At 41.9% G+C, this 22,368-nt stretch overlaps 1 long non-coding RNA gene across 1 annotated transcript; it reads right to left on the minus strand.

Annotated features, from left to right (window-relative positions):
* Window positions 1-1,772: 1,772 nt before the first annotated feature.
* Window positions 1,773-5,465, minus strand: LOC120437955. Its single transcript, XR_005611529.1, has 3 exons — window positions 5,426-5,465; window positions 2,563-2,617; window positions 1,773-1,872 (listed from the first exon to the last, which is right to left on the minus strand). It is a non-coding gene; the product is annotated as an uncharacterized LOC120437955 (long non-coding RNA).
* Between the last annotated feature and the right edge of the window lie 16,903 nt (window positions 5,466-22,368).

Genomic DNA, 22,368 nt, shown 5'->3' on the forward strand with positions numbered 1-22,368 from the left:
TTTATATTTTTACATGCTGTAGTGCCATTTTTGGGAGCATTTCAAGTTGCTACACATCAATACAACTGTTATAGCCCAAATTGTAATAATATGTATGCATTAAGTCCATAGTAACTACATAAATTGCAAAAAAGTGCAATAAACTACAAAAAAAATGACACTCGTGTTTGGGTTTCTTTTTACATATATTTCTACTTAGAAAAATTTAAGAGGTTTTTCCCTCAAAACTTTACATACAAGAAAGTTGCAAAAAATAGTTTACAACAACAGGAAATTTATTTTGAATGTCTTCATAGTTTTATTTTTGAGATACACCAATTTTTTTATACTGCAGAAAAACCGAAAAACAATCCTATAATGCAAATTTGCAAAGAAAACAGCATGTGCATCAAATTATACTATTTAAAGAAGCGCAATTTGAGTTCTAAGCATCCCAGAAACTATTCTGAAAAGCATAAAGTCAAACATGACTTTTAAAAACACCAGTATAGGCTTATAAGGCCTACAAGTAAAACAACTACATTTTCAGGAAAAATGACGTCACTTCCGGTTTCGAACAGGTAATGGCGGACATGGGATAGTTCGTGCTGCCGTTTATTTCAATGTAGGAAGTGTTATGAACAGCTGATCGGATCGGCAAAGCGTGTTTCTGGAATATTATGTTTTTGTTGCTGCAAGCACTTTTTATGCAATTTTTGCAAAGCTATATGTGGAAGGAAACTGTGACCTAGGACAAGCTGATGGCATAAGATGTAAGTACAACTCCTCCGGTTTCATATGTAAAAAAAAATTATTGCGCTAGCTTTTGTGGTTCCAGTTCCATGGGGATTTAAAAATCGTTACTGATAAATGCCACATTTAAACCACCACCACCAGTTTTACTCAGTGATGGAGGACAGAAACAGAGTTTAATTAAAGTTATTTTGTGTCATTTTGTGATTGAAAGGAAACAAAAACATGAAGTAGCTTTAAAAAGAATGAAAGAACTAGGTCAAAGAGGAGGACAAGTGATGTGGGACACAGGTAAGATAGGACATAAAGTAAAAGAATACATTTTATGATAACAACACTGAGCAGTCTACTGAGCAGAAGAAACCCTGTATTAATGTTCAAACTGCCTTAGTAAGTCCATGAAGGACAGTTCTCATAATCAAAGTACATCATTACAAACACAGATAATAAATCAATAATATATGATCAAATCATAAACGGCAGTATATCAGCACTGAGCTGAGATGATTAGGCATTAAAGCCAGCTGGTCATCTCAGTTTGGACCTTGTGATGTTTTCAGTTAAACACAAACTGTTTGTTCTAACAGAGTGAAGATAACATCATATTATGATAATAAAGTGATGTAACAAAGACAGAGGGCAGTACTAGTCAAATATAAATTGTAACACATGTCTGATTACGAACTTCTGTGTGAGTGGATCATGTTTCTGATGGCTGGGCCACCTCGTCTCATGGACCTGATTTTCATCATCATGATCAGTGTGTATAATTCAAGCATAGTCATCTCTACGTCCTGAAAGGTCTTCTACATGCGTGCTAACCATGACATCAAAGAGTAGAAGTGACTTTCCCTAATAAATATTCTAATTTTAGCTCTCTGTTAAACTGAGCAGCTCAAGCCTGGACATCGTGCTGTTCTTGATGCTAGTTTTTTGATTCATTTATGGAGGATTTCTTTGATTTCATCATCTGTCTCAATTTTACATTCTTCCGTTTTCTTTTTCCAACCAAACATCAAGTGATGAGTTTCCTGTAATACTCCACCACCAGCTCGTCTCCAATGTCGTGATATTTGATACTATCTGCAAGAGACATATTTCACCAGTTTTTTTTCAGGGTTGTGTTCTCATTTTGTCCTCCTGTTTAAAAAACGCTCCCACAGAAAACAGAAAAGAGAATTGTGATCAGATGAAGTTTTACTCATTAAGGAGACAAAACATTGTTTCCTTGCTGACACACAGTAAATGTGACAGGACTGGTGGTGCAGAGGCTTTGATCAGATCAGCTGCTTTAAAAGACTCTCTGTGGTTTTAGGGACAGCACAGAGCTCATCTGCTAACATAGTGTGGCTATGGACGTGAAGCTGGTCCTCTCTTTATGTGGTGGTGGTGGTGCTGCATGTGTGGAGGTGTACCTGACTATTTATCTGCATTTCTGAGCATGGTGTCCCTCAGAAACAAGTGCTCTTCATGTGTTCATGTGAGAAATGTTCCCAAAGCTGTTATTTACACCACAACTGACTAATGTTATAGTTTACAGATAAAATACACACAATTATTCAGACAAAACTAGTTTAAAGAATGATACACAAACATGTTGGTGTCTATAGATAATTTCCACCGTGGTAACTATCATGATCTATGTGTTATACAAAGCACGAGGTCACCGGTAGGTTTGTTGGTGCTAATAGACTTGCATCAGTATATGTTAGCTAACTAGTGACAGAACTCAGTGAAAACAAGGACTGTAAATGTAAAATCCGTCCAAGGGAATCACTTTTGTCATGCTAATGAATGTGTGTAAAAACAAGCATATACGGCGTACTTTACCTTCTGTATCATCCAGTGCTTGAGATTTTGTCTTGCAACATGAGCCTTTTAGAATCTGGAGGAGAGAAATAGAAGTTAATAAAAGTTACTTTGTGTAATTTTGTGCTCTTAATTTACAAAATCTGACTGAAAGGAAACAGGTAAACTGGGACATAAAGTAAAAGTACACATTTTATAACAACATGATGTTCTTCATCATCATGAATAGTGTGTTTAATTCAACCATAGTCATCACTGTGTCCTGAAAGGTCTTCTGCATGTGTGCTAATCATGACATCAGAGAGTAGCAGTGAGTTTCCCTAATAAATATTCTCATTTTACCTCTCTGTTAAACTGTGCAGCTCAAGTCTGGACATTGTTCTGTTATTCAGACTTTAGTTTTAGTACTAGTGTATTGAGGATTTCTTTGATTTCTTCATCTGTCTCAATTTTATATTCTTTCTTTTTCTTTTCCCAACCATTTAATAAAATCTTTTTTTCCTCCTCAATGATGAATTCACTGTAATATTCCACAAACAGGTTGTCTGATCATCATCAGACACTGAATTACGTTTTTCACTACATGTTGCTTCTCGACCTTTTTGGAATTTCCTTGTTAAGTTGGGAAACCTTTCTGTTTAAAACAATCAAGCAAAAAACTGAAGAGAGACTAATGATGAGATGACATTTTAGTCATTAAGGAGAGAAAACGTTGTTTCCTTGCTGACACACAGTAACTGTAACAGGACTGGTGGTGCAGAGGCTTAGATCAGATCAGCTGCTTTTAAAGGCTCTCTGTGTTTTTAGGGACAGCACAGAGCTCATCTGCTAACATAGTGTGGTTATGGACGTGAAGGTGGTCCTCTTTTTTTTTTGGTGGTGGTGCTGCATTTGTGGAGGTGTACCTGACTACAGGGAGTGCAGAATTATTAGGCAAATGAGTATTTTGTCCACATCATCCTCTTCATGCATGTTGTCTTATTCCAAGCTGTATAGGCTCGAAAGCCTACTACCAATTAAGCATATTAGGTGATGTGCATCTCTGTAATGAGAAGGGGTGTGGTCTAATGACATCAACGCCCTATATCAGGTGTGCATAATTATTAGGCAACTTCCTTTCCTTTGGCAAAATGGGTCAAAAGAAGGACTTGACAGGCTCAGAAAAGTCAAAAATAGTGAGATATCTTGCAGAGGGATGCAGCAGTCTTAAAATTGCAAAGCTTCTGAAGCGTGATCATCGAACAATCAAGCGTTTCATTTAAAATAGTCAACAGGGTCGCAAGAAGCGTGTGGAAAAACCAAGGCGCAAAATAACTGCCCATGAACTGAGAAAAGTCAAGCGTGCAGCTGCCAAGATGCCACTTGCCACCAGTTTGGCCATATTTCAGAGCTGCAACATCACTGGAGTGCCCAAAAGCACAAGGTGTGCAATACTCAGAGACATGGCCAAGGTAAGAAAGGCTGAAAGACGACCACCACTGAACAAGACACACAAGCTGAAACGTCAAGACTGGGCCAAGAAATATCTCAAGACTGACTTTTCTAAGGTTTTATGGACTGATGAAATGAGAGTGAGTCTTGATGGGCCAGATGGATGGGCCCGTGGCTGGATTGGTAAAGGGCAGAGAGCTCCAGTCCCACTCAGACGCCAGCAAGGTGGAGGTGGAGTACTGGTTTGGGCTGGTATCATCAAAGATGAGCTTGTGGGGCCTTTTCGGGTTGAGGATGGAGTCAAGCTCAACTCCCAGTCCTACTGCCAGTTTCTGGAAGACACCTTCTTCAAGCAGTGGTACAGGAAGAAGTCTGCATCCTTCAAGAAAAACATGATTTTCATGCAGGACAATGCTCCATCACACGCGTCCAAGTACTGCACAGCGTGGCTGGCAAGAAAGGGTATAAAAGAAGAAAAACTAATGACATGGCCTCCTTGTTCACCTGATCTGAACCCCATTGAGAACCTGTGGTCCATCATCAAATGTGAGATTTACAAGGAGGGAAAACAGTACACCTCTCTGAACAGTGTCTGGGAGGCTGTGGTTGCTGCTGCACGCAATGTTGATGGTGAACAGATCAAAACACTGACAGAATCCATGGATGGCAGGCTTTTGAGTGTCCTTGCAAAGAAAGGCGGCTATATTGGTCGCTGATTTGTTTTTGTTTTGTTTTTGAATGTCAGAAATGTATATTTGTGAATGTGGAGATGTTATATTGGTTTCACTGGTAATAATAAATAATTGAAATGGGTATATATTTGTTTTTTGTTAAGTTGCCTAATAATTATGCACAGTAATAGTCACCTGCACACACAGATATCCCCCTAAAATAGCTAAAACTAAAAACAAACTAAAAACTACTTCCAAAAACATTCAGCTTTGATATTAATGAGTTTTTTGGGTTCATTGAGAACATGGTTGTTGTTCAATAATAAAATTATTCCTCAAAAATACAAATTCCCTGATAATTCTGCACTCCCTGTATTGATCTGCTTTACTAAGCATGGTGTCCCTCAGAAACAAGCGCCCTTCATGTGAGAAATGTTCCCACAGCAGTTATTTACACCACAACTGACTAATGTTATAGTTTACAGATAAAATACACAGAATTAGTGAAATAAAACTAGTTTAAAGAATGATACACAAACATGTTGCTCTCTATAGAGAATGTCTCCCGTGGTAACTGTATCATAACTCTCATGATCTGTGTGTTATACAAAACATGACATCACCAGTCGGTTGGGTGTAATAGACTTGCATTAATATGTGTTAGCTAACTAGCGTCAGAACTCAGTGAAAAAAAGGACTGTAAATATAAAATCCGTCCAAGGGGATCACTTTTGTCATGCTAATGAATGTGTGTAAAAACAAGTATATATGGCCCACTTTACCTTTTTTGCACTTCAAGTGCTGGAGTACCTTTTTTAAAACTGGAAGAAAGAAAAATAAGAAAAGTTATTTTGTGTAATTTTGTGCTCTTAATTTACAAAATCTGACTGAAAGGAGAAACATGAGAAAGCTTTGCGAAGAATGAAGGAACAAGGGTCCAATAGGAGCATGGAGTCCCTCGGAAACAAGCATCCTTCATGTGTTCATGTGAGAAATGTTCCCACAGCTGTTATTTACACCACAACTGACTAATGTTATAGTTTACAGATAAAATACACACAATTATTCAGACAAAACTAGTTTAAAGAATGATACACAAGCATGTTGGTGCCTATAGATCATTTCCACCGTGGTAACTATCATGATCTTTGTGTTGTACAAAAAATTATGACCGGTAGGTCGGTTGGTGCTAATACATTTGCATCAGTGTATGTTAGCTAACTAATGACAGAACTCAGTGAAAACAAGGACTGTAAATGTAAAATCAGTCCAAGGGGACCACTTTGAATGTGTATAAAAACAAGCATACGCAGCCCACTTTACCTTCTTTGTCATCCAGTGCTAGAGATAGAGAGAAATAGAAGTTATTAAAAGTTACTGTGTAATGTTGTGCTCTTAATTTACAAAATTTGACTGAAAGGAGAAACATGAAGAAGCTTTACAAAGAATGGAGGAACAAGGGTCCAAGAGGAGGAGGGCAGAGTGATGTGGGAGACAGGTTAGCTGGGACATACATTAAGAGTACACAATTTAAAATAACAACACTGAATCACTCTACTGAACAGAGATACCCAGTATTAACGTTTAAACTGCCTTAGTAAGTCAACGAAGGACAGTCCTCGTAATCAAAGTGCATCATTACAAACAAAGATAAATAGCAATAATATATGGTCAAATCATAAATGGCAGGATATCAGCACTGAGCTGAAATGAACAGGTATTAAAGCCAGCGGATCTTTCTCAGTTTGGACCTTATGATATTTTCAGTTAAACACAGACTATTCATGCTAACAGACTGAGCATAACATCATATTACAATAATAAAGTGATGTAACACAGAGTGCAGTACTAATAAACTGACTGATGATGAAGTCAAATATAGACTGTTACATGTGTCTGCTCACTGATTATAAACTTCAGTGTGAGTGGATCATGTTTGTGATGGCTGGGCGACCTCGTCTCATGAACCTGTTCTTCATCATCGTAATCACCTTGTTTAATAAACCATAGTCATTATGTCCTGAAAGACCTTCTGCATGACATCAGAGAGTAGCAGTGAGTTTTCCCTGTCAAATACTCTAATTTTAGGTGTCTGTTAAACTGTACAGCTCAAGTTTGGACATCCTTCTGTCCTCCATGCTTTGGTTCTTTGATTAGTATATCGAGAATTTTTTTGATACTTTGTCTCTCCCAATTTCATATTCTTTCTTTTTATTTTTCCCAACCATTTAGTAAGTCCTTATTTTCCTCCTCAGTGATGAATTTGATGTAATATTACACCAACGACTCGTCTCCAATCTGATGGTATTTCATAGGATCTTCAACAGACATTGAGTTACTGTTGTCATTAACAATTCTCTCTTTTGTTTTCTATGGGATTTTTTTTTAACAGAAGGACAAAATGTGAGCAAAGCTGGGAAGTCTGGGAAAAGTAAATTCTTTCTTTTGGTGGTGGTGGTGCATGTGGGGAGGTGTACTTGACTATTTATCTGCTTTTCTAAGCATGGAGTCCATCGGAAACAAGCATCCTTCATGTGTCCATGTGAGAAATGTTCCCAAAGCTGTTATTTACACCACAAGTGACTAATGTTATAGTTTACAGATAAAATACACACAATTATTCAGACAAAACTAGTTTAAAGAATGATACACAAACATGTTGGTGCCTATAGATAATTTCCACCATGGTAACTATCATGATCTTTGTGTAGTACAAAAAATTATGACCGGTAGGTCGGTTGGTGCTAATACATTTGCATCAGTGTATGTTAGCTAACTAATGACAGAACTCAGTGAAAACAAGGACTGTAAATGTAAAATCAGTCCAAGGGGACCACTTTGAATGTGTGTAAAAACAAGCATACGTGGCCCACTTTACCTTCTTTGTCATCCAGTTCTTGAAATGGCCTTTTACGAGCTGGAGGAGAGAAATAGAAGTTATTAAAAGTTATTGTGTAATTTTGTGCTCTTAATTTACAAAATTTGACTGAAAGGAGAAACATGAAGAAGCTTTACAAAGAATGAAGGAACAAGGGTCCAAGAGGAGGAGGGCAGAGTGATGTGGGAGACAGGTTAGCTGGGACATACATTAAGAGTACACAATTTAAAATAACAACACTGAATCAATCTACTGAACAGAGATACCCAGTATTAACGTTAAAACTGCCTTAGTAAGTCCACCAAGGACAGTCCAAGTAATCAAAGTGCATCATTACAAACAAAGATAAAATATCAATAATATATGATCACAGGCACGTGCTTGAGCACCCGCCCCTTTCCTCCAGTATGCCTGAAGTGCCCCTTTCTTGAGCTTTTTTTTTTTTTTAATGTGTATGTGCGTATGGAGCCCTGTGTTTGCCCCTCAACAATAAAATGTAACTATTAATCTCAATTTTGCTAAATAAAAGGATCTGGCTTGCATCAGTCACATGACTACCATTAACCAATGGTCGCCCTTGAGGGCAGAGCGCGCTCATTACAAGCCGGGTACGAGTAGGGATGGGTACCAGTGGTTCTGACATAAACGGTAGTAACCAGACCGAAAAGCAGCGCACATTTCGGTGCTTTATTTCGGTGCTTTTTTTTCCCCCTGAGATGTCATACACTTTGGATTCTAGCCAATCATTTTACATTTCCAAGTGTAGTAGGCGGGCCCAGGTACATACGTTCTTTTAGAGCAGAGCTACAGATTAAAAATGCCCAAGGCAAAGTGGTCAAAGTCTGGCTGTACTTCACAGCAAAAGATGCAAACTCAGCAGCCTGCAGCAAGTACTTTAAGGTGATACTGTGCAAAGGAGGTAACACCGCAAATCTGATGAAACACCTGGCGATGTATAGGATTTTGTTAAAAGCCGAGAATTGCACCGTATTTGATAGCTTGCTGCGAGACCTCACGCCGAGCACATCTACTGCGGGTGGGGTGCCTGTTATCGGACCCGGAGTTAGCAACATCCCCCAAGAACCCGAAGAGTAGAGTCCTGGCCCCTAGCCCTGCCAGTGTAGCAGAAATGATGACGGATGATGATGGCAGCAGCAGCCGTTCTTCTCTGCGTGAGTAGCTTCATGTTGTTCGTGTGTAATTTACGTTGAGTAGGCTAACCACGTTATTACATTAATGCATGTAAGGTGAACTAGCAAACACCGTCGTAGTTACATGCGGCTGTCTTCTTGTTTGATGGCAGATACTCCCTTCACCCTGGCCAAAAAGGCTAAAATGACCAAAGAAAAAGTGGAAAACAGTTAAACATGAGAGGTTTTTGGACCAATTTTGTGTTTTTTCCATTGTTAAAGCACTGCTTCCAGCCAAGAGTGATACCATATAGCTTCAGAAAAGGCTAACATTGTTATCTTTTCACAAAAAAACAGATAAACATGAGAGGTTTTTGGACCAATTTTGTGTTCTCCATTCTTTAAGCACCGGTTCGAGCACCGTTTAAGCACCGGCACCGTTTCAAAAGTACCGGTTTGGTACTGGTATCAGATAAAACCTAAACGATACCCATCCTTAGGTACGAGCTCGCAAAGTGCACGTGCATTTTCTGCAGGCTGGGTAGTGCGGAGCTGGAGTAGGCAAATTAATTGGAAGGTGCTGACTGCAACAAAACAGTAAGTAGGGTGTACAGTGCACACTATAGTCTATAGCAACAAATAAATTGAAATAAATGAGCGTGCTGTTTGTGCAACAGCGCGACAAACATTACATGTCCTTTTATGAACTGCACAAGTAGTGGTGGTCATTAACTGCTAGCTAACTGGGTAAGGGTGTTACAAGGGGGTCTGTAGCTCTGTCCACAGTTTTAGGGAAGTTTTTTGTTCTTTTCTGGAGGGCTTTTATTTCACTTAAAACAATCTAATACTAATAATATAACAAATATTCCAGAGATGCCTCGTAAGGAGAGGAGGAAGAAACAGCTACAAAAGGAGCCGTGTGAGGCTGCTACAGGCAGTGGATCCCTCACCAGCTGGATTAAAAAGGGCACAGAGGTATTCAAGGATAAAAACAGTAATTAAAACAGTTGCAATGTTATGGTTCTATAACATTTTCTATCATTACTTTATCATGGACTTGGTGCAAAAGTTGTTAAGTCTAGATAATTAAATAATAGATTAATGAGATGTTACATTGTGCGTTATTCTCAGATAAACAGCAAGTGGAGGGTGATAGTTCAGATGAGGAGATGGAAGGAGGAAGCGAGGCAAAGACTGAGTCACAGGCAGAGCCTAGAGAGAATGTAGAGGAAAGGACAAGCCAGGAGAAAGAGACTGGAGTGAGAAAGTCAGAGAGTGGGTCAGAGCCCAGAGAGGAGGAGAGTGAAGCCAGTGAAGCCATAGAGAGGACATTCTCAAACCTACTTGGATTTGCACACCCAACTGATCCTGCCCATGTCGTGCAATTCCACATACAATATGATGAGGCCTTTATTCAAATGTGTGATAATATTGGACCCTGCCAACCAGTACTGTCATCATATCCAAAGAATGAAGAGGGACGATCGTTTCAAAAGAAGTGGTATGAGAAAAATCCATGGCTAGAGTATTCTCCAACTGCTGATGCCATGTTTTGTTTCAGCTGCCGTCTTTTCTTAAATGATGAAAAGTACAAAAGTCGCAAAACCTGGAAAACGGCAGGTTTCAGTCGGTGGAGAACGGCTTTAGAAAGGATTAAAGAGCACAGTGCATTAGAGTCTCACATGTGTGGTATGGTGAGGTGGAACTCATTTAAAAAAAAACCTTGGAGGCAGCTTTTGAAGTAGCTGACCAAGTGTCACAAACTGCAAAAGACAAAGAGAGAGAGAGAGAAACAGAGAAATTTTGTCTCGTTTGATAGACATCACTCTTTACCTGGCAAGACAGGGTATGCCTTTCAGGGGAGATGATGAGACCTTGTTAAGCCAAAATCGAGGAAACTTCTTAGAGTTAGTTGAGTTGTTCAGCAAGTATGACAGTGTAATTAAATTACACCTTGATGCCATAAAAGAGCGACAGGGACCTAGAACAAGACCTCTCGTCTCGCTCCTCTCAAACAGAAGTCAGAACGACATAATAAAGCTTTGGCCACATCAGTAAGATGTCATCCAAGCAGAAATGCAAGAATGTGAAACCTTTTCTATCATGATGGATGAAACCACAGATGTGTCGCACACAGAGCAGGTTTCCTTTGTTGTCAGATATGTGCACAACATGAAAATCAAGGAGCGCTTCCTTCAGGTGTGTAATGTGGAGTCAACAACTGGAGATGCTCTTGAAAAGCTAGTGATGGCTCTACTGAAAGAAAATAATCTGAAGATTGACAACATCCGGGGTCAAGGTTATGATGGGGCTGCAAACATGAGCGGGCGCTTTAAGGGACTTCAGTCAAGAATACAAAAAAAAAATAAAATCCAAAGGCCTTATATGTCCACTGTCAGGCACACTGCCTTAATCTGGTTTTAGTAGAGAGCGCAAAGTCAAACATGTATTTTGTCAGCTTTTTCAACCTAATCGAAAAGCTTTACACTTTTGTGGCCAATTAATCTAAACGGCGCTCTGCATTTATTAAAATGCAGGAGAAGTTGTACCCCGAGCAGCACCCACTGGAGCGGCAGAAGCTGTCAGACACTAGGTGGTGCAGAGAAGCTGCCCTCAAGACAATGAGGAAGATCCTCCCAGCTGTCATGCAGTTTCTGGAGGAAATACTATAGCAATATCCTACAGACTCTTCAGCAGGTGATGCAATGATCCTTCCCAAAAGCATCAATTCTGAATTCATCCTGTGTCTGGAGATCACCTGTCCCATCTTCCAAGTGACTGCTACTGCATCTGAAGCATTGCAGAAGAAAGACATTGACCTGGCTGCAGCATACAAGATTGTTGATGGTGTTTTGCAGAGCCTGGACCAGGCTCTGCAAAACACTGATTACTCCCAGCTGTGCTCTCCTCCTGTGTCCCATCCCCCCGATATCGCTAAGTGTATTGTAGCCCTGTGTTTCTCTCTGTCAGTGTTACCTTTTCCCTGCATGCTGTGTGTGTCTCTCCTCTTGCACTCCCTGAGATCGCTGTCCCTAGTCTTGCAGTGTTTTGTTATAAGTTCCCAGTTTCTAGGTTTTGTTTTAGTTTTGTAAGTCATTTTTTGTGCAGGTTGCCACTGTCACCATGTGCTGAAAGAAAGTTGAATCTGTTCATCTGGACGTAACGTTTTGTGGGAGAAACGTTTCGTCACTCATCAACGCTACGTCCAGATGAACAGATTCAACCTTTGGAGATTTACTTTCCTGGATGATTGAGAATGCATCAAGATGTTGCTCTCTATAGAAAACTTTCCCTGTGATAACTATCATGATCTATATGTTATACAAAATATCACTGGTTGGTTGGTGCTAATAGACTTGCGTGAGTATATGTTAGCTAACTGTTGCGGCCTCGGGCCTCAGGTGTGTTCCATCAAAGTGTTCCAGGACTCACAGGGGATTGGCTGGCCCGGACCTATGCCCGCCCCAACTTCATGCAGATCAGAGTGTGCCAGACCACTCACACCATTGGCTGCTGCAGGAGCCTTGAGTACGACAGACCAATGACACAGCTGCCTGCAATTACCTGAGAGTATAAAAGGCTGAGGAGTTTTCATTCGGAGGGGGACTTGTTGATGCGAACAGACTGTGCAGATTGTCCCCCCCTGCCTTTGCCTTTATCTTTGCTTTTGCCTTTGTACTGCTGCCCTTTTGAGCCTTTGTTTTGGAGTAGCCACCTTTGAGACATTTAGGTTATTGTCATTAGATGAGTATTGTTATGTTAGTGTTATTTGAATATAAGAGCTGTTTGTTATGTTCATTTAAAGCACCCTACTGCCTAGTGAGTTTCACTAACGGTTTTCAGTTGTGTTAATAAACCTTATGTCTTTCTTTTTATCTAACCCCCTGGTCTCTGGGCTCATTTATGTTACGTCCACTGTCGCCTAGCAGAGCCGGGTCGTAACATAAGTGGGGGCTCGTCCGGGATCTCTCATAGGGGGTCTTTGTTCCTGGGAGGGGGGGTTAAAAAAAAAAAAAAAAGGGGGTGTTTGTTTTAGAGTAACTCTATCACTTTAGGCGCTATGTCGGCTGCGTTTTGTTTACAGCACTTTATAGATGCCCCATCTCTTGAGGTTATTAATAGCTGTCGCAAAAATGATTTGCTGCAAATTGTGGATCACTTTCAGCTGCAGGTTTCAAAAACCCTTCGTAAGTGTGATTTTAAAAGCTTTAGTGGTGCACAAATTGGTGGGCGCTGGTGTGCTTCCAGCGCCTGTTTTCCCTGTGGTCTCTGGTGTGCCAAGCCAAGCTGCCGTAGTTGAAGAGGGCCAAAATGGTTCTTGTGGGGATGGTGAGGGGGATGAGCGGGGAAAAATGCCGCGCATGCTTCCTCGCTATGATCCACTCTCCTCTGGGAGTCCAGAGGGCAGAGAAGGAGCTCGGCTGAAGGTGCGGCTGGCACGTCTCCAATTGGAGGCTGAGGAGAAGGGTCAGTTCAGCTCGAGCTCGAAATAAGAAGGCTGGAGATAGAGGCAGACAAAGCAGTTAGGCTCCGAAAGCTTGAGCTGGAGTCTCAGGCTCAAGCCTCATCTGTCTCTGCTGACAATTCCAGTTCCACCTCCTTGTCCGCTTCTGCTTTTAAAATCAATAAGTGCATTTCTTTAGTGCCCACTTTTAGAGAAACTGAGGTTGATACATACTTTGCAGCATTTGAACGTATTGCTGGCGCGTTGCAGTGGCCTAGTGAGATTTGGCCTCTTTTGTTACAGTGCAAACTGTCCGGCAAAGCCCAAGAGGTGGTGGATGCGCTTTCTTTAAAGGACAGTTTAGATTACTCGTGTGTTAACACAGCTGTTTTGCAGGCATATGAGTTAGTCCCCGAAGCCTATATGCAGAGCTTTCGCCAGCAAAATAAATTGCCAACCCAAACTTATGTGGAGTTTGCTAGAGATAAGGGGATTCTCTTTGATAAGTGGTGTGTTGCTTCAAAAGCGAGTGACTATGACGCTCTGCGCGAATTAGTTTTGTTAGAGGATTTTAAGAAATGCATTCCTGAGCGTATTGTGCTATATTTAAATGAACAGAAAGTGATGTCACTCGCATCTGCTGCTGTTCTTGCTGATGAGTTTGTGCTCACTCATAAAGCCTTGTTTACTGGCAGTGAGAAGCCACGGGTTAGCACTGTTCAACAGCCCCACACTGCTAAAGTGTCTGGGTCCAGGGAAAACGTGAATGTTTTTATTGTCATAAAACTGGACATGTGATTGCTGACTGTTTAGCCTTAAAACGCAAAACATCAAATGCTCAGCAACCCAAAGAGGTGGGTTTTGTAAAAGCTGAGGCCCGTAATGAGGTCCATGGTTGTGGGGGTAAGGTGCCGGACCCCTGTTTCGAACCATTCATTTTTGATGGCTCAGTATCCCTAACAGACAATCCATCTGAGTTAAAACCTGTGCGTATTTTAAGGGACACTGGAGGTTCTCAAACTGTCATCCTCTCAAGTGTTTTACTTTTTTCTGCTGAAAGTGAATGTGGTTTTAATTCTGTTCTACGGGGGATAGAGATGGGTTACGCTCCCAGACCAGTTCATAGAGTTTTATCAAATCAAAACTCGCTACAGGATTTTTCCCTGTTGCTGTTTGCCCGGCCTTGCCAATAGAGGGTGTGGCCATGTTGTTAGGCAATGATATTGCAGGAGGGTTAGTGGTCCCTCGTCTAGAGGTTTTAGACAACCCCCTGAATCAGAAAACCTCTGATGTTTCCATGCACCCTGGGCTGTATCCAGCCTGTGCGATTACTCGAGCACAAGCTCATAAAGATACTGATATTGCCCTCTCTGATTCTGTGTTGATGTCCTCATTTTCCGAGGAGAATGATGTACCTACTAAAAGAAACAATGGTCTGTCACCCCCAGACTCAGTGAAACCTGAGGAGCCTGATCCATTTCCAAAGGTCTCTTTGCTGCCCTTGACTAGAGACCAGCTGTCAGCAGCTCAATTACCTGATGAAACACTGCAGAGCTGTCTCAAACGTACGGTAAGTGCTGAGCAAGTCAAGAAAGAGCAACAAGCCTATTTTGTAGAACATGATATTCTAATGTGTCAGTGGTCTCCACCAGGTGCAGAAGGTGCAGAATGGAGTAAAGTCAAGCAGATTGTCGTGCCCTCTGTGTACCGTCAGAAAATCCTGGCTCTTGCCCATGAAAGCCAGTGGTCAGGACACTTGGGTATCACAAAAACATACCAGCTACTATTAAAGCATTTCTTTTGGCCTGGTATGAAGCGTGATGTTTCTAAATTTTGCCGCAGTTGCCATGTATGTCAGATTGCAGGTAAACCTAACCAGGTCATACCCCCAGCTCCGTAGTGTCCCATTCCTGTAGTGGATCAGCCATTTGACCATGTCATAGTAGACTGTGTGGGTCCACTACCTAGAACAAAATCAGGAAAACAATACCTTCTCACGATCATGTGTGCAGCTACCCGTTTCCCCGAGGCTGTCCCATTACATAAGGTTACAGCAAAATCAGTTGTTAAGGCATTGACAACATTCTTTTCAGTGTTTGGCCTGCCAAAGGTCATACAGACTGACCAGGGCTCAAACTTTCAGTCTAGGTTATTCAAACAAGTGGCTAGCACTCTAGGTGTCAAGCATGTCGTGTCCTCTGCTTATCATCCTGAATCGCAAGGTGCATTAGAGCGGTGGCATCAGACCTTAAAGGCGATGCTACGCAAATACTGCCTAAAGTCTGAAAGGAGCTGGGACGAGGGAGTTCCATTTGTGTTATTTGCTGCCCGTGACGCTGTTCAGGAGTCACTTGGTTTTAGCCCTTCTGAGCTGGTATTTGGTCATAGGCCACGCGGACCCCTCAAAGCTCTGAAAGAGGCGTTTTTGAGCCCACATGGGGTTTCCAAAGTAAATGTAAGCAGGTATGTAAAGCACTTCCATGAGCGATTGAACCAAGCTAACGCTCTGGCTAAACAGCACCTTGCCGTTTCACAGGGAAAGATGAAACGCCATTATGATAAGGCTTCTGTTAAAAGAACCTTTCAGGTGGGTGACCAGGTTCTTGTACTCTTGCCTGTTCCAGGCTCAGCCTTGTCTGCTAGGTATAGCGGTCCCTTTTAAAGTCTGTGAGAAGAGAGGGGAGACTGATTATGTAATTTGCACTCCCGACCGCAGACGCAAAACACGCGTCTGCCACATAAACATGTTGAAATTATACCATCCTCGGTCAACACCAGAGCCTGCTGGGTTCTGTGCTCCTATTGTAGCCTCAAGCCACCAAGAGTAAGGAGGGGTGGACGAGGTTAATGGGTTAAAGCGAAGTTATCCCACCTGTTCTAGACCCCGTCTGTCTAACTCAGAAATGCTGAAAGCGGTGCCGAGTCTGCTTGAGCATCTGTCTTTAGAGCAGCAAGAAGACTTAATGGTCTTGATTAATGAATGCACCTGTTTATTCGGGGATGTACCAACTCGCACTACAGTGCTAGAGCATGATATTGATGTCCAGGGAGCTAAACCTATTAAGCAGCATCCTTATCGAGCCAGCCCCCATAAGCGCTTGCTCATGAAACAGGAGGCTGACTATCTGCTGCAACATGGCTTAGCGAAGCCCAGTCAAAGCCCCTGGAGCTCGCCTTGTATAGTGGAATCTAAGCCAGATGGCTCGCCCCGTTTTATTACAGACTTCCGGAAGGTGAACTCTGTGACTGTGGCTGACTCACATCCTCTCCCACGAGTTGAGGATTGTGTGGACAGTATTGGTACTGCTCAGTATGTCACTAAATTAGATCTTCTTAAAGGTTACTGGCAGGTCCCTTTAACTGAACATGCCTCTAACATCTCTGCCTTTGTTACACCTGATGATTTTCTACAATACACAGTCATGGCATTCGGCATGTGTAACGCTCCTGCCACCTTCCAGCGGCTGGTAAATAAAGTCCTCCGTGGCCTGTCCAACTGCAGTGCCTACCTAGATGATCTAGTGATTTACTCTGAAACGTGGCAAGATCATTTGGAGACTTTATGCCAGGTATTTCACCGTTTGGCTCAAGCTACGTTAACTCTCAACCTAGCTAAGTGTGAGTTTGCCAAGGCTACAGTGACGTACTTAGGCAGGGAGGTGGGACGTGGACAGGTCCGGCCCATTGATGCCAAAGTGGCAGTGATTAAAGAGTTTCCCACACCTACCGCCAGGCGTGAGTTGCGTAGGTTTCTAGGGATGGTGGGCTACTACAAAAACTTTTGTAAAAATTTCTCCTCTGTAGTCAAGCCATTGACTGACCTACTCAGCCCAAAGGTTGAGTTTATATGGTCAAGTGAGTGTCAAGATGCTTTTGAGAGTGCGAAAGCCCTCCTCTGCCACACTCCTGTGTTAGCTGCACCTGATTTGACGCGACCTTTTAAACTTGAGGTTGATGCCAGTGCTGTCGGGGCTGGGGCAGTGCTGTTGCAAGAAGACTTGCAGGGTTTGGACCACCCCGTTTGTTACTTTTCCCGCAAGTTCAATAAAAATCAGTTAAACTACTACACCATTGAAAAGGAGACCCTGGCTTTGTTGTTGGCTCTTCAGCACTTTCACGTATACCTGGGGTCCAGCATGTTACCTCTTGTTGTGTACACTGACCACAACCCACTCGTGTTCCTTGCTCGCATGTTTAATCATAACCAGCGCCTTATGCGCTGGGCTCTGTTGTTGCAGGAATACAACTTAAGTATTCACCACAAAAAGGGGTCTGAAAATGTTTTAGCTGATGGTCTGTCCCGGTTGTAAACATGTTTTGCTGTGTTTGTTCTTTGTTTTTGTTCACACTCTGTAATGTCTGCTTCTGCCCAACATAGTTGGTATTTTAAGGGGAGGGGTGTTACGGCCTCTGGCCTCAGGTGGCCCCGCCTTCCTCCATGCAAATCACAGTGTTTCAGGACTCACGGGGGATTGGCTGGCCCCGGACCTATGCCCGCCTCAACTACATGCAGATTAGAGTGTGCCAGACCACTCACACCATTGGCTGCTGCAGGAGCCTTCAACACAACGGACCAATGACACGGCTGCCTGCATTTACCGGGGAATACAAAAGGCTGGAGGTCCTTCACTCAGTGGCTGCTGCTTAGGACTGAACATGCAGTTTGCCCTTCGTGCCTCTCTCTCAACAACCTTTGTTGAACTTGTTCATATTTCTGAACTTTGTTAAACCCTGGTGTATGCTTGAACTTAGCCTGACTAGAGCTTTGAGCTGCTAGCTGGCTGTGAGTAGAATATTGTGATGCTGGCTCGCCTTAGTTTACTCTTAGCGTTTATTTTGTGTGCCGCCAGCTTGCCTTAGTTAACCTTTAGCTTTTACTCTTGTCTTTTCTTTTGTCTTTATATAATAATTGTTTGCCCAGTGGTCTGTTGAACAGCCCTGTCGGTTTTCTGTTTAAAGTTTGTTATTAAAACCCTTCTTTATTCAGTTTTGTGTTCGGGGCTTGTGTACGTTACTCCTCCCCTGACGCCTAGCAGAGGGGGTCGTAACAAATATTGTGTGTAGTTTTTTGTTTTATACAGTTGTCAGCCAGGCATCTAACTATGAAAAAAATTACACTCCAAAAGACCCCGGGCTTCGGAAAAAACAACCCGGGCTTAAGCCCAGTAAGCCACCCCCCCGCTCCGCCCCTGCAAGAGGTTTGCAGAGCAGGTGATCGAAGAGGGACACAAGGAAGCAGAGATGAGGAGAGAGGAGGAAAAAGAGGAGGTGCAGAGGAGAGTGAAGGTGGTGACAGAGGAGGTGCAGAGCCTGAGCAGGAGAAAGGAGGAGGTGACAGTGGGTCAGATGAGCAAAGAGAGAAAGGTTGCACATGGATGAGCAGGTAAAAACAACACAATAATTGTGCTTGCAAACACACACTGTCAGAACACTGAACTGATCTGTGTTTGGTTCACAACAGTCAGACAGATGAGCAGGTGAGAATGCAACCATACATTCATCCATGTTTATTTAACAATGTCAATAATGTTGTTAACATGTGCAATACAATCACTGAATATATTGTTACTGTGTACTATTGTTACACAAGAAATGACTCAACTAGCTGTGTTTGGTTGACTCCTTTGACTCTATGAAAGCTCAGTGTGTGTCTGTACACAGACTGTTGTGTTGGACTATTATTCAGTTGTCTGCTTTTCAAATGTCTGCATCTCAGTGTAGATGAGGCTGGGGGTCATGGGAGGCCACCATAGCAGTCTCTTCAACATCATGACATCATCATAAATGCTGCTGGACTGTCTGATGGGCTGACGGTGAAAAAGCCGTCGGGAAGGAAACAGAAGACATTTCAGAGGCTGCAGCAGATTTCTTTGATTTGGGGCCTTTTTCAGCTTTATTGGACAGAGCAGTGAAGATAAGTGACAGCAAAGCAGAGGGAGAGAGAAAGGGGCGTGGTCAGAATCAAAGCCAGGCCAGCTGCTCTCCACCTCGTGGCACATGGTCACCTGCTCATCCTAGTGAGCTCCACCAGCAGCCCTTTCACACAGTTTACACTGTCAAACACTGTGTGTGGACCTCAGCTAACAATAGGCTACATTTAAGTCTGGACTACATGCTTTTATATTGAGGCAGATTTTTACCTGTTTTTATTCCATCAGCAGCTCAACATCATGAGCAGCTTTGACATAAAGACATCAAACTCAAGCTGACTTTAAACTGGATCTACTTTTAATACAGGGGCTCAAAACAACTAACATCTTTATTATATATCAGGACAGAAAGTCATTTCATCTCAAATGGAAAACAGCTTTATTTGGAATAATCAGCACTATCAACTGGTTTGGGATCTCCACCAGTTTCATGTCTTTCCAGCTTCTCCAACAAAGTTCCTGTAAAATCAGCATCTTTATTGGTTTGATAGTGATTGATTATTCAGTCCCAATCTGCTGTCATCTAAAGAACAAAATGATGTTTCTATGAGTCAAAAAGCTCCAGATGTTGTTCACAAAGAAAACAAAGATTAGGAACTTAAACACAAAGTGTTTGGAGCCAAAATGTTCCCAAGCTGCTCTTTTTGAAATGGCAGAGGTACAGTGGTGTCTAACAGCACACTGTGGAAGGCAAACATGTTCTTGTTGGATGAAACTTCATGAATCCTTTGTAGATTTGAGCTTTTGGAGCCTTTCTTTTCTCTTCAGGTGTACAGAGGCTGAGGAGGCAGGTGAAGCAGGTGGAGCTGTTGTAATGCTGGCAGAGGGTGTGTCTTAGTAACTCTGTGAGGTAGAACTGGATCCAACATTGTGGATGTGTTGATGTTGGAGCCATTAAGATTCTCTGCCACACTGTAGGATTTCCCTGTGATTCACTGCGGGGGCATTTTGGAGTCTGTCAATGAAACTCTTCATATTTGTGTTTGACACCAGTTTATAGAAACAGACAAATGTGTCATGCTTTTGTTCGGCCTCCACAAATATACACATTTGTTCATTGGTTGGACTTTTTGGAAGGAGACACATTGAAAACCATGTTAATAAGATCTTGTTGTTTCCTGTGGATCCGACACAGAGAGTGGACTTCAGACAGAAAGCGTGGAAGAGATTTTAGAGGCCGTGTGTGGCAACAGGAAGTTTCTGTATGTTTGCTGATCTTACATGTGGAAAACAACACGTGATGTTTGTGAAGTTCTACAATGATCATTGTTCTGACAGCATTTTGAGTGGGAACAGTTCAAACTGGGAGTAGTGGGAGTTATTTACTGATTGAAACAAGCTGAATGTTTCTGTGCACGATGAAGATCAGCAGCTCAGCTGATCAATGAATTGACATCTATCAGTCATTTCATGAGATGAAGTCATCAGCAGACATTTGTTCTAACTGTGTGATAAATGTCAGAACGTCAGGGCTCTGCTTTAGTCACTACTTGATGATCATTGGCTCATTGTTGAATCACGTGGCCCAGTCTGACCTCTGACCCTTTGCTGCAGGTCTTCTGTGTTATCTCCACTTTCATGTCTGATCTTCTGCTGTATCGTCCAAAATAAACATCTGAATCATTTCCAACACTTCAGCAGATCTTTAGTTTGGGCAGCACAGTACAAAATAACACATATTGTACTATACTGCCCACTTCCTGATCTTATTGGATCTGTGTGTGAGGTTGGTGAAGGAAACACATGTTTACTGAGTGAATCGCTGCCATTAGGAACTAGTTTTTATATCACAGCCTAGAAATCACACAGGACCATTTCTGCAAGTGAAAAGTCGTCACTGGAGGAAAATAATTGTTGAGTTTGTGCGACTGTTGTTTGTAAATGAAGAATTGTCCCAACTACATGTGCTGCTGACCTTTGACCTTTTCTTTAGGTGCACAGAGGAGTCTGTGGAAACATCCAGAACTGAGGCAGTGCTACAGATGTCTTCAAATAAAGTGGTGTATTATCCATGTTTTCTATGGATCACATCAATATCCTGATCTAACAAGCCCCCTTTTTGTGGATTTTAGAGCCTCTGACTTTTGCTGCGTCTGCGTCTCATTTCAAGCACAAGAGCAAGAAGTGGATGAAGAAATGGGGCGAGTGGGGTCAGTGTGGTGCATGTCAGCTGTGCTCATGCTTTCACAAAGAACATGTGTATTCATTGGCAGCATTAAGGTGCACTTTAGTCTTCATAATAATAAAGTATTCTGACTTTATGATTGTGAATCCTCACAGTCATGTTGCAGCTCTGCTTTGCTTTAAGAAAATGTTCTACCAGGATGTTACTTTCCTATACGTGTTCTCCAAATGTTCCCAAAGACTTTGTTCTAAGTAGTTCTACATGATGAAACATTCACACTAAGTTTAAGAAGGACACACAAACACCATCTGTCCTTTCATCATGTGTACAAACGTGTTCAGATGTCAAATGTACCGTGAATGGATGCAAATGTGGATCGTTCCAATAAAATGAGACAGTTTGTAAGTGGATCCCAGTTTGAAGTTCATTGAAACCTATAAGAACATGTTATTCAAACCAACTTTATCCAACAGGAAGAAGCATCAGGGGAACAGGAAACATTCAAACATGTTTACTGTAAGAACTGCACAAAGGAAGGAAACACAATCCTACACACGACCACTTTAAAATGGACATTTAGCTTTTCAAACATCAGGGAGTGCTGCAATAACAACACTGTGCCCATTCTGATCAGACTGAAAGATTTATAGAGATTTATCCATGTGCTGGAAAAGGATTTGATATCAACATATATGCAGATTAGTAGGAGCATTTTCTTCATATTGATTTAGAGTTCAGTACTAGGAATATGTAGAATTAACATCTGTGTACATGACGAGTGATGAAAACTTTCAAAGGATGTCAGAATTGGTGTCTCTATCTGTGACTGTCCCAGAGGAACCTACCTGAGGGATTATTAAAGATCTGTCTATCTAGAAAGACTTGCACTGATTCACAGTGTACAATTCTTTCTAATCTATTAACATCTTCCTCCAAATCCTGTTTCTGCTGCATCAGAAGGGCTCAAACCTCCTGCTGTTTCTACTGGACCATCAATTCTACTTTATGATGATCTTCAAAGATAAAAACGTGAGTTTATTTGTGAACTCTGTGAAATGATGTTTAGTTTGAACCAATCCTGTGTCAGCTGCAGCCACATCATTGCCACGCATACAAATGGCTGCGTTCCTGTTTAGACCTGCTGGCTGTCAATGGGCTTCATTCCATTTCAGACTGCCGGTGGTCGCTGTGATCTAAACTCAACATGGCTCCTGTGTT

This window comes from Oreochromis aureus, linkage group 3 (assembly GCF_013358895.1).
Source record: "Oreochromis aureus strain Israel breed Guangdong linkage group 3, ZZ_aureus, whole genome shotgun sequence".
Lineage (NCBI taxonomy): Eukaryota > Metazoa > Chordata > Actinopteri > Cichliformes > Cichlidae > Oreochromis > Oreochromis aureus.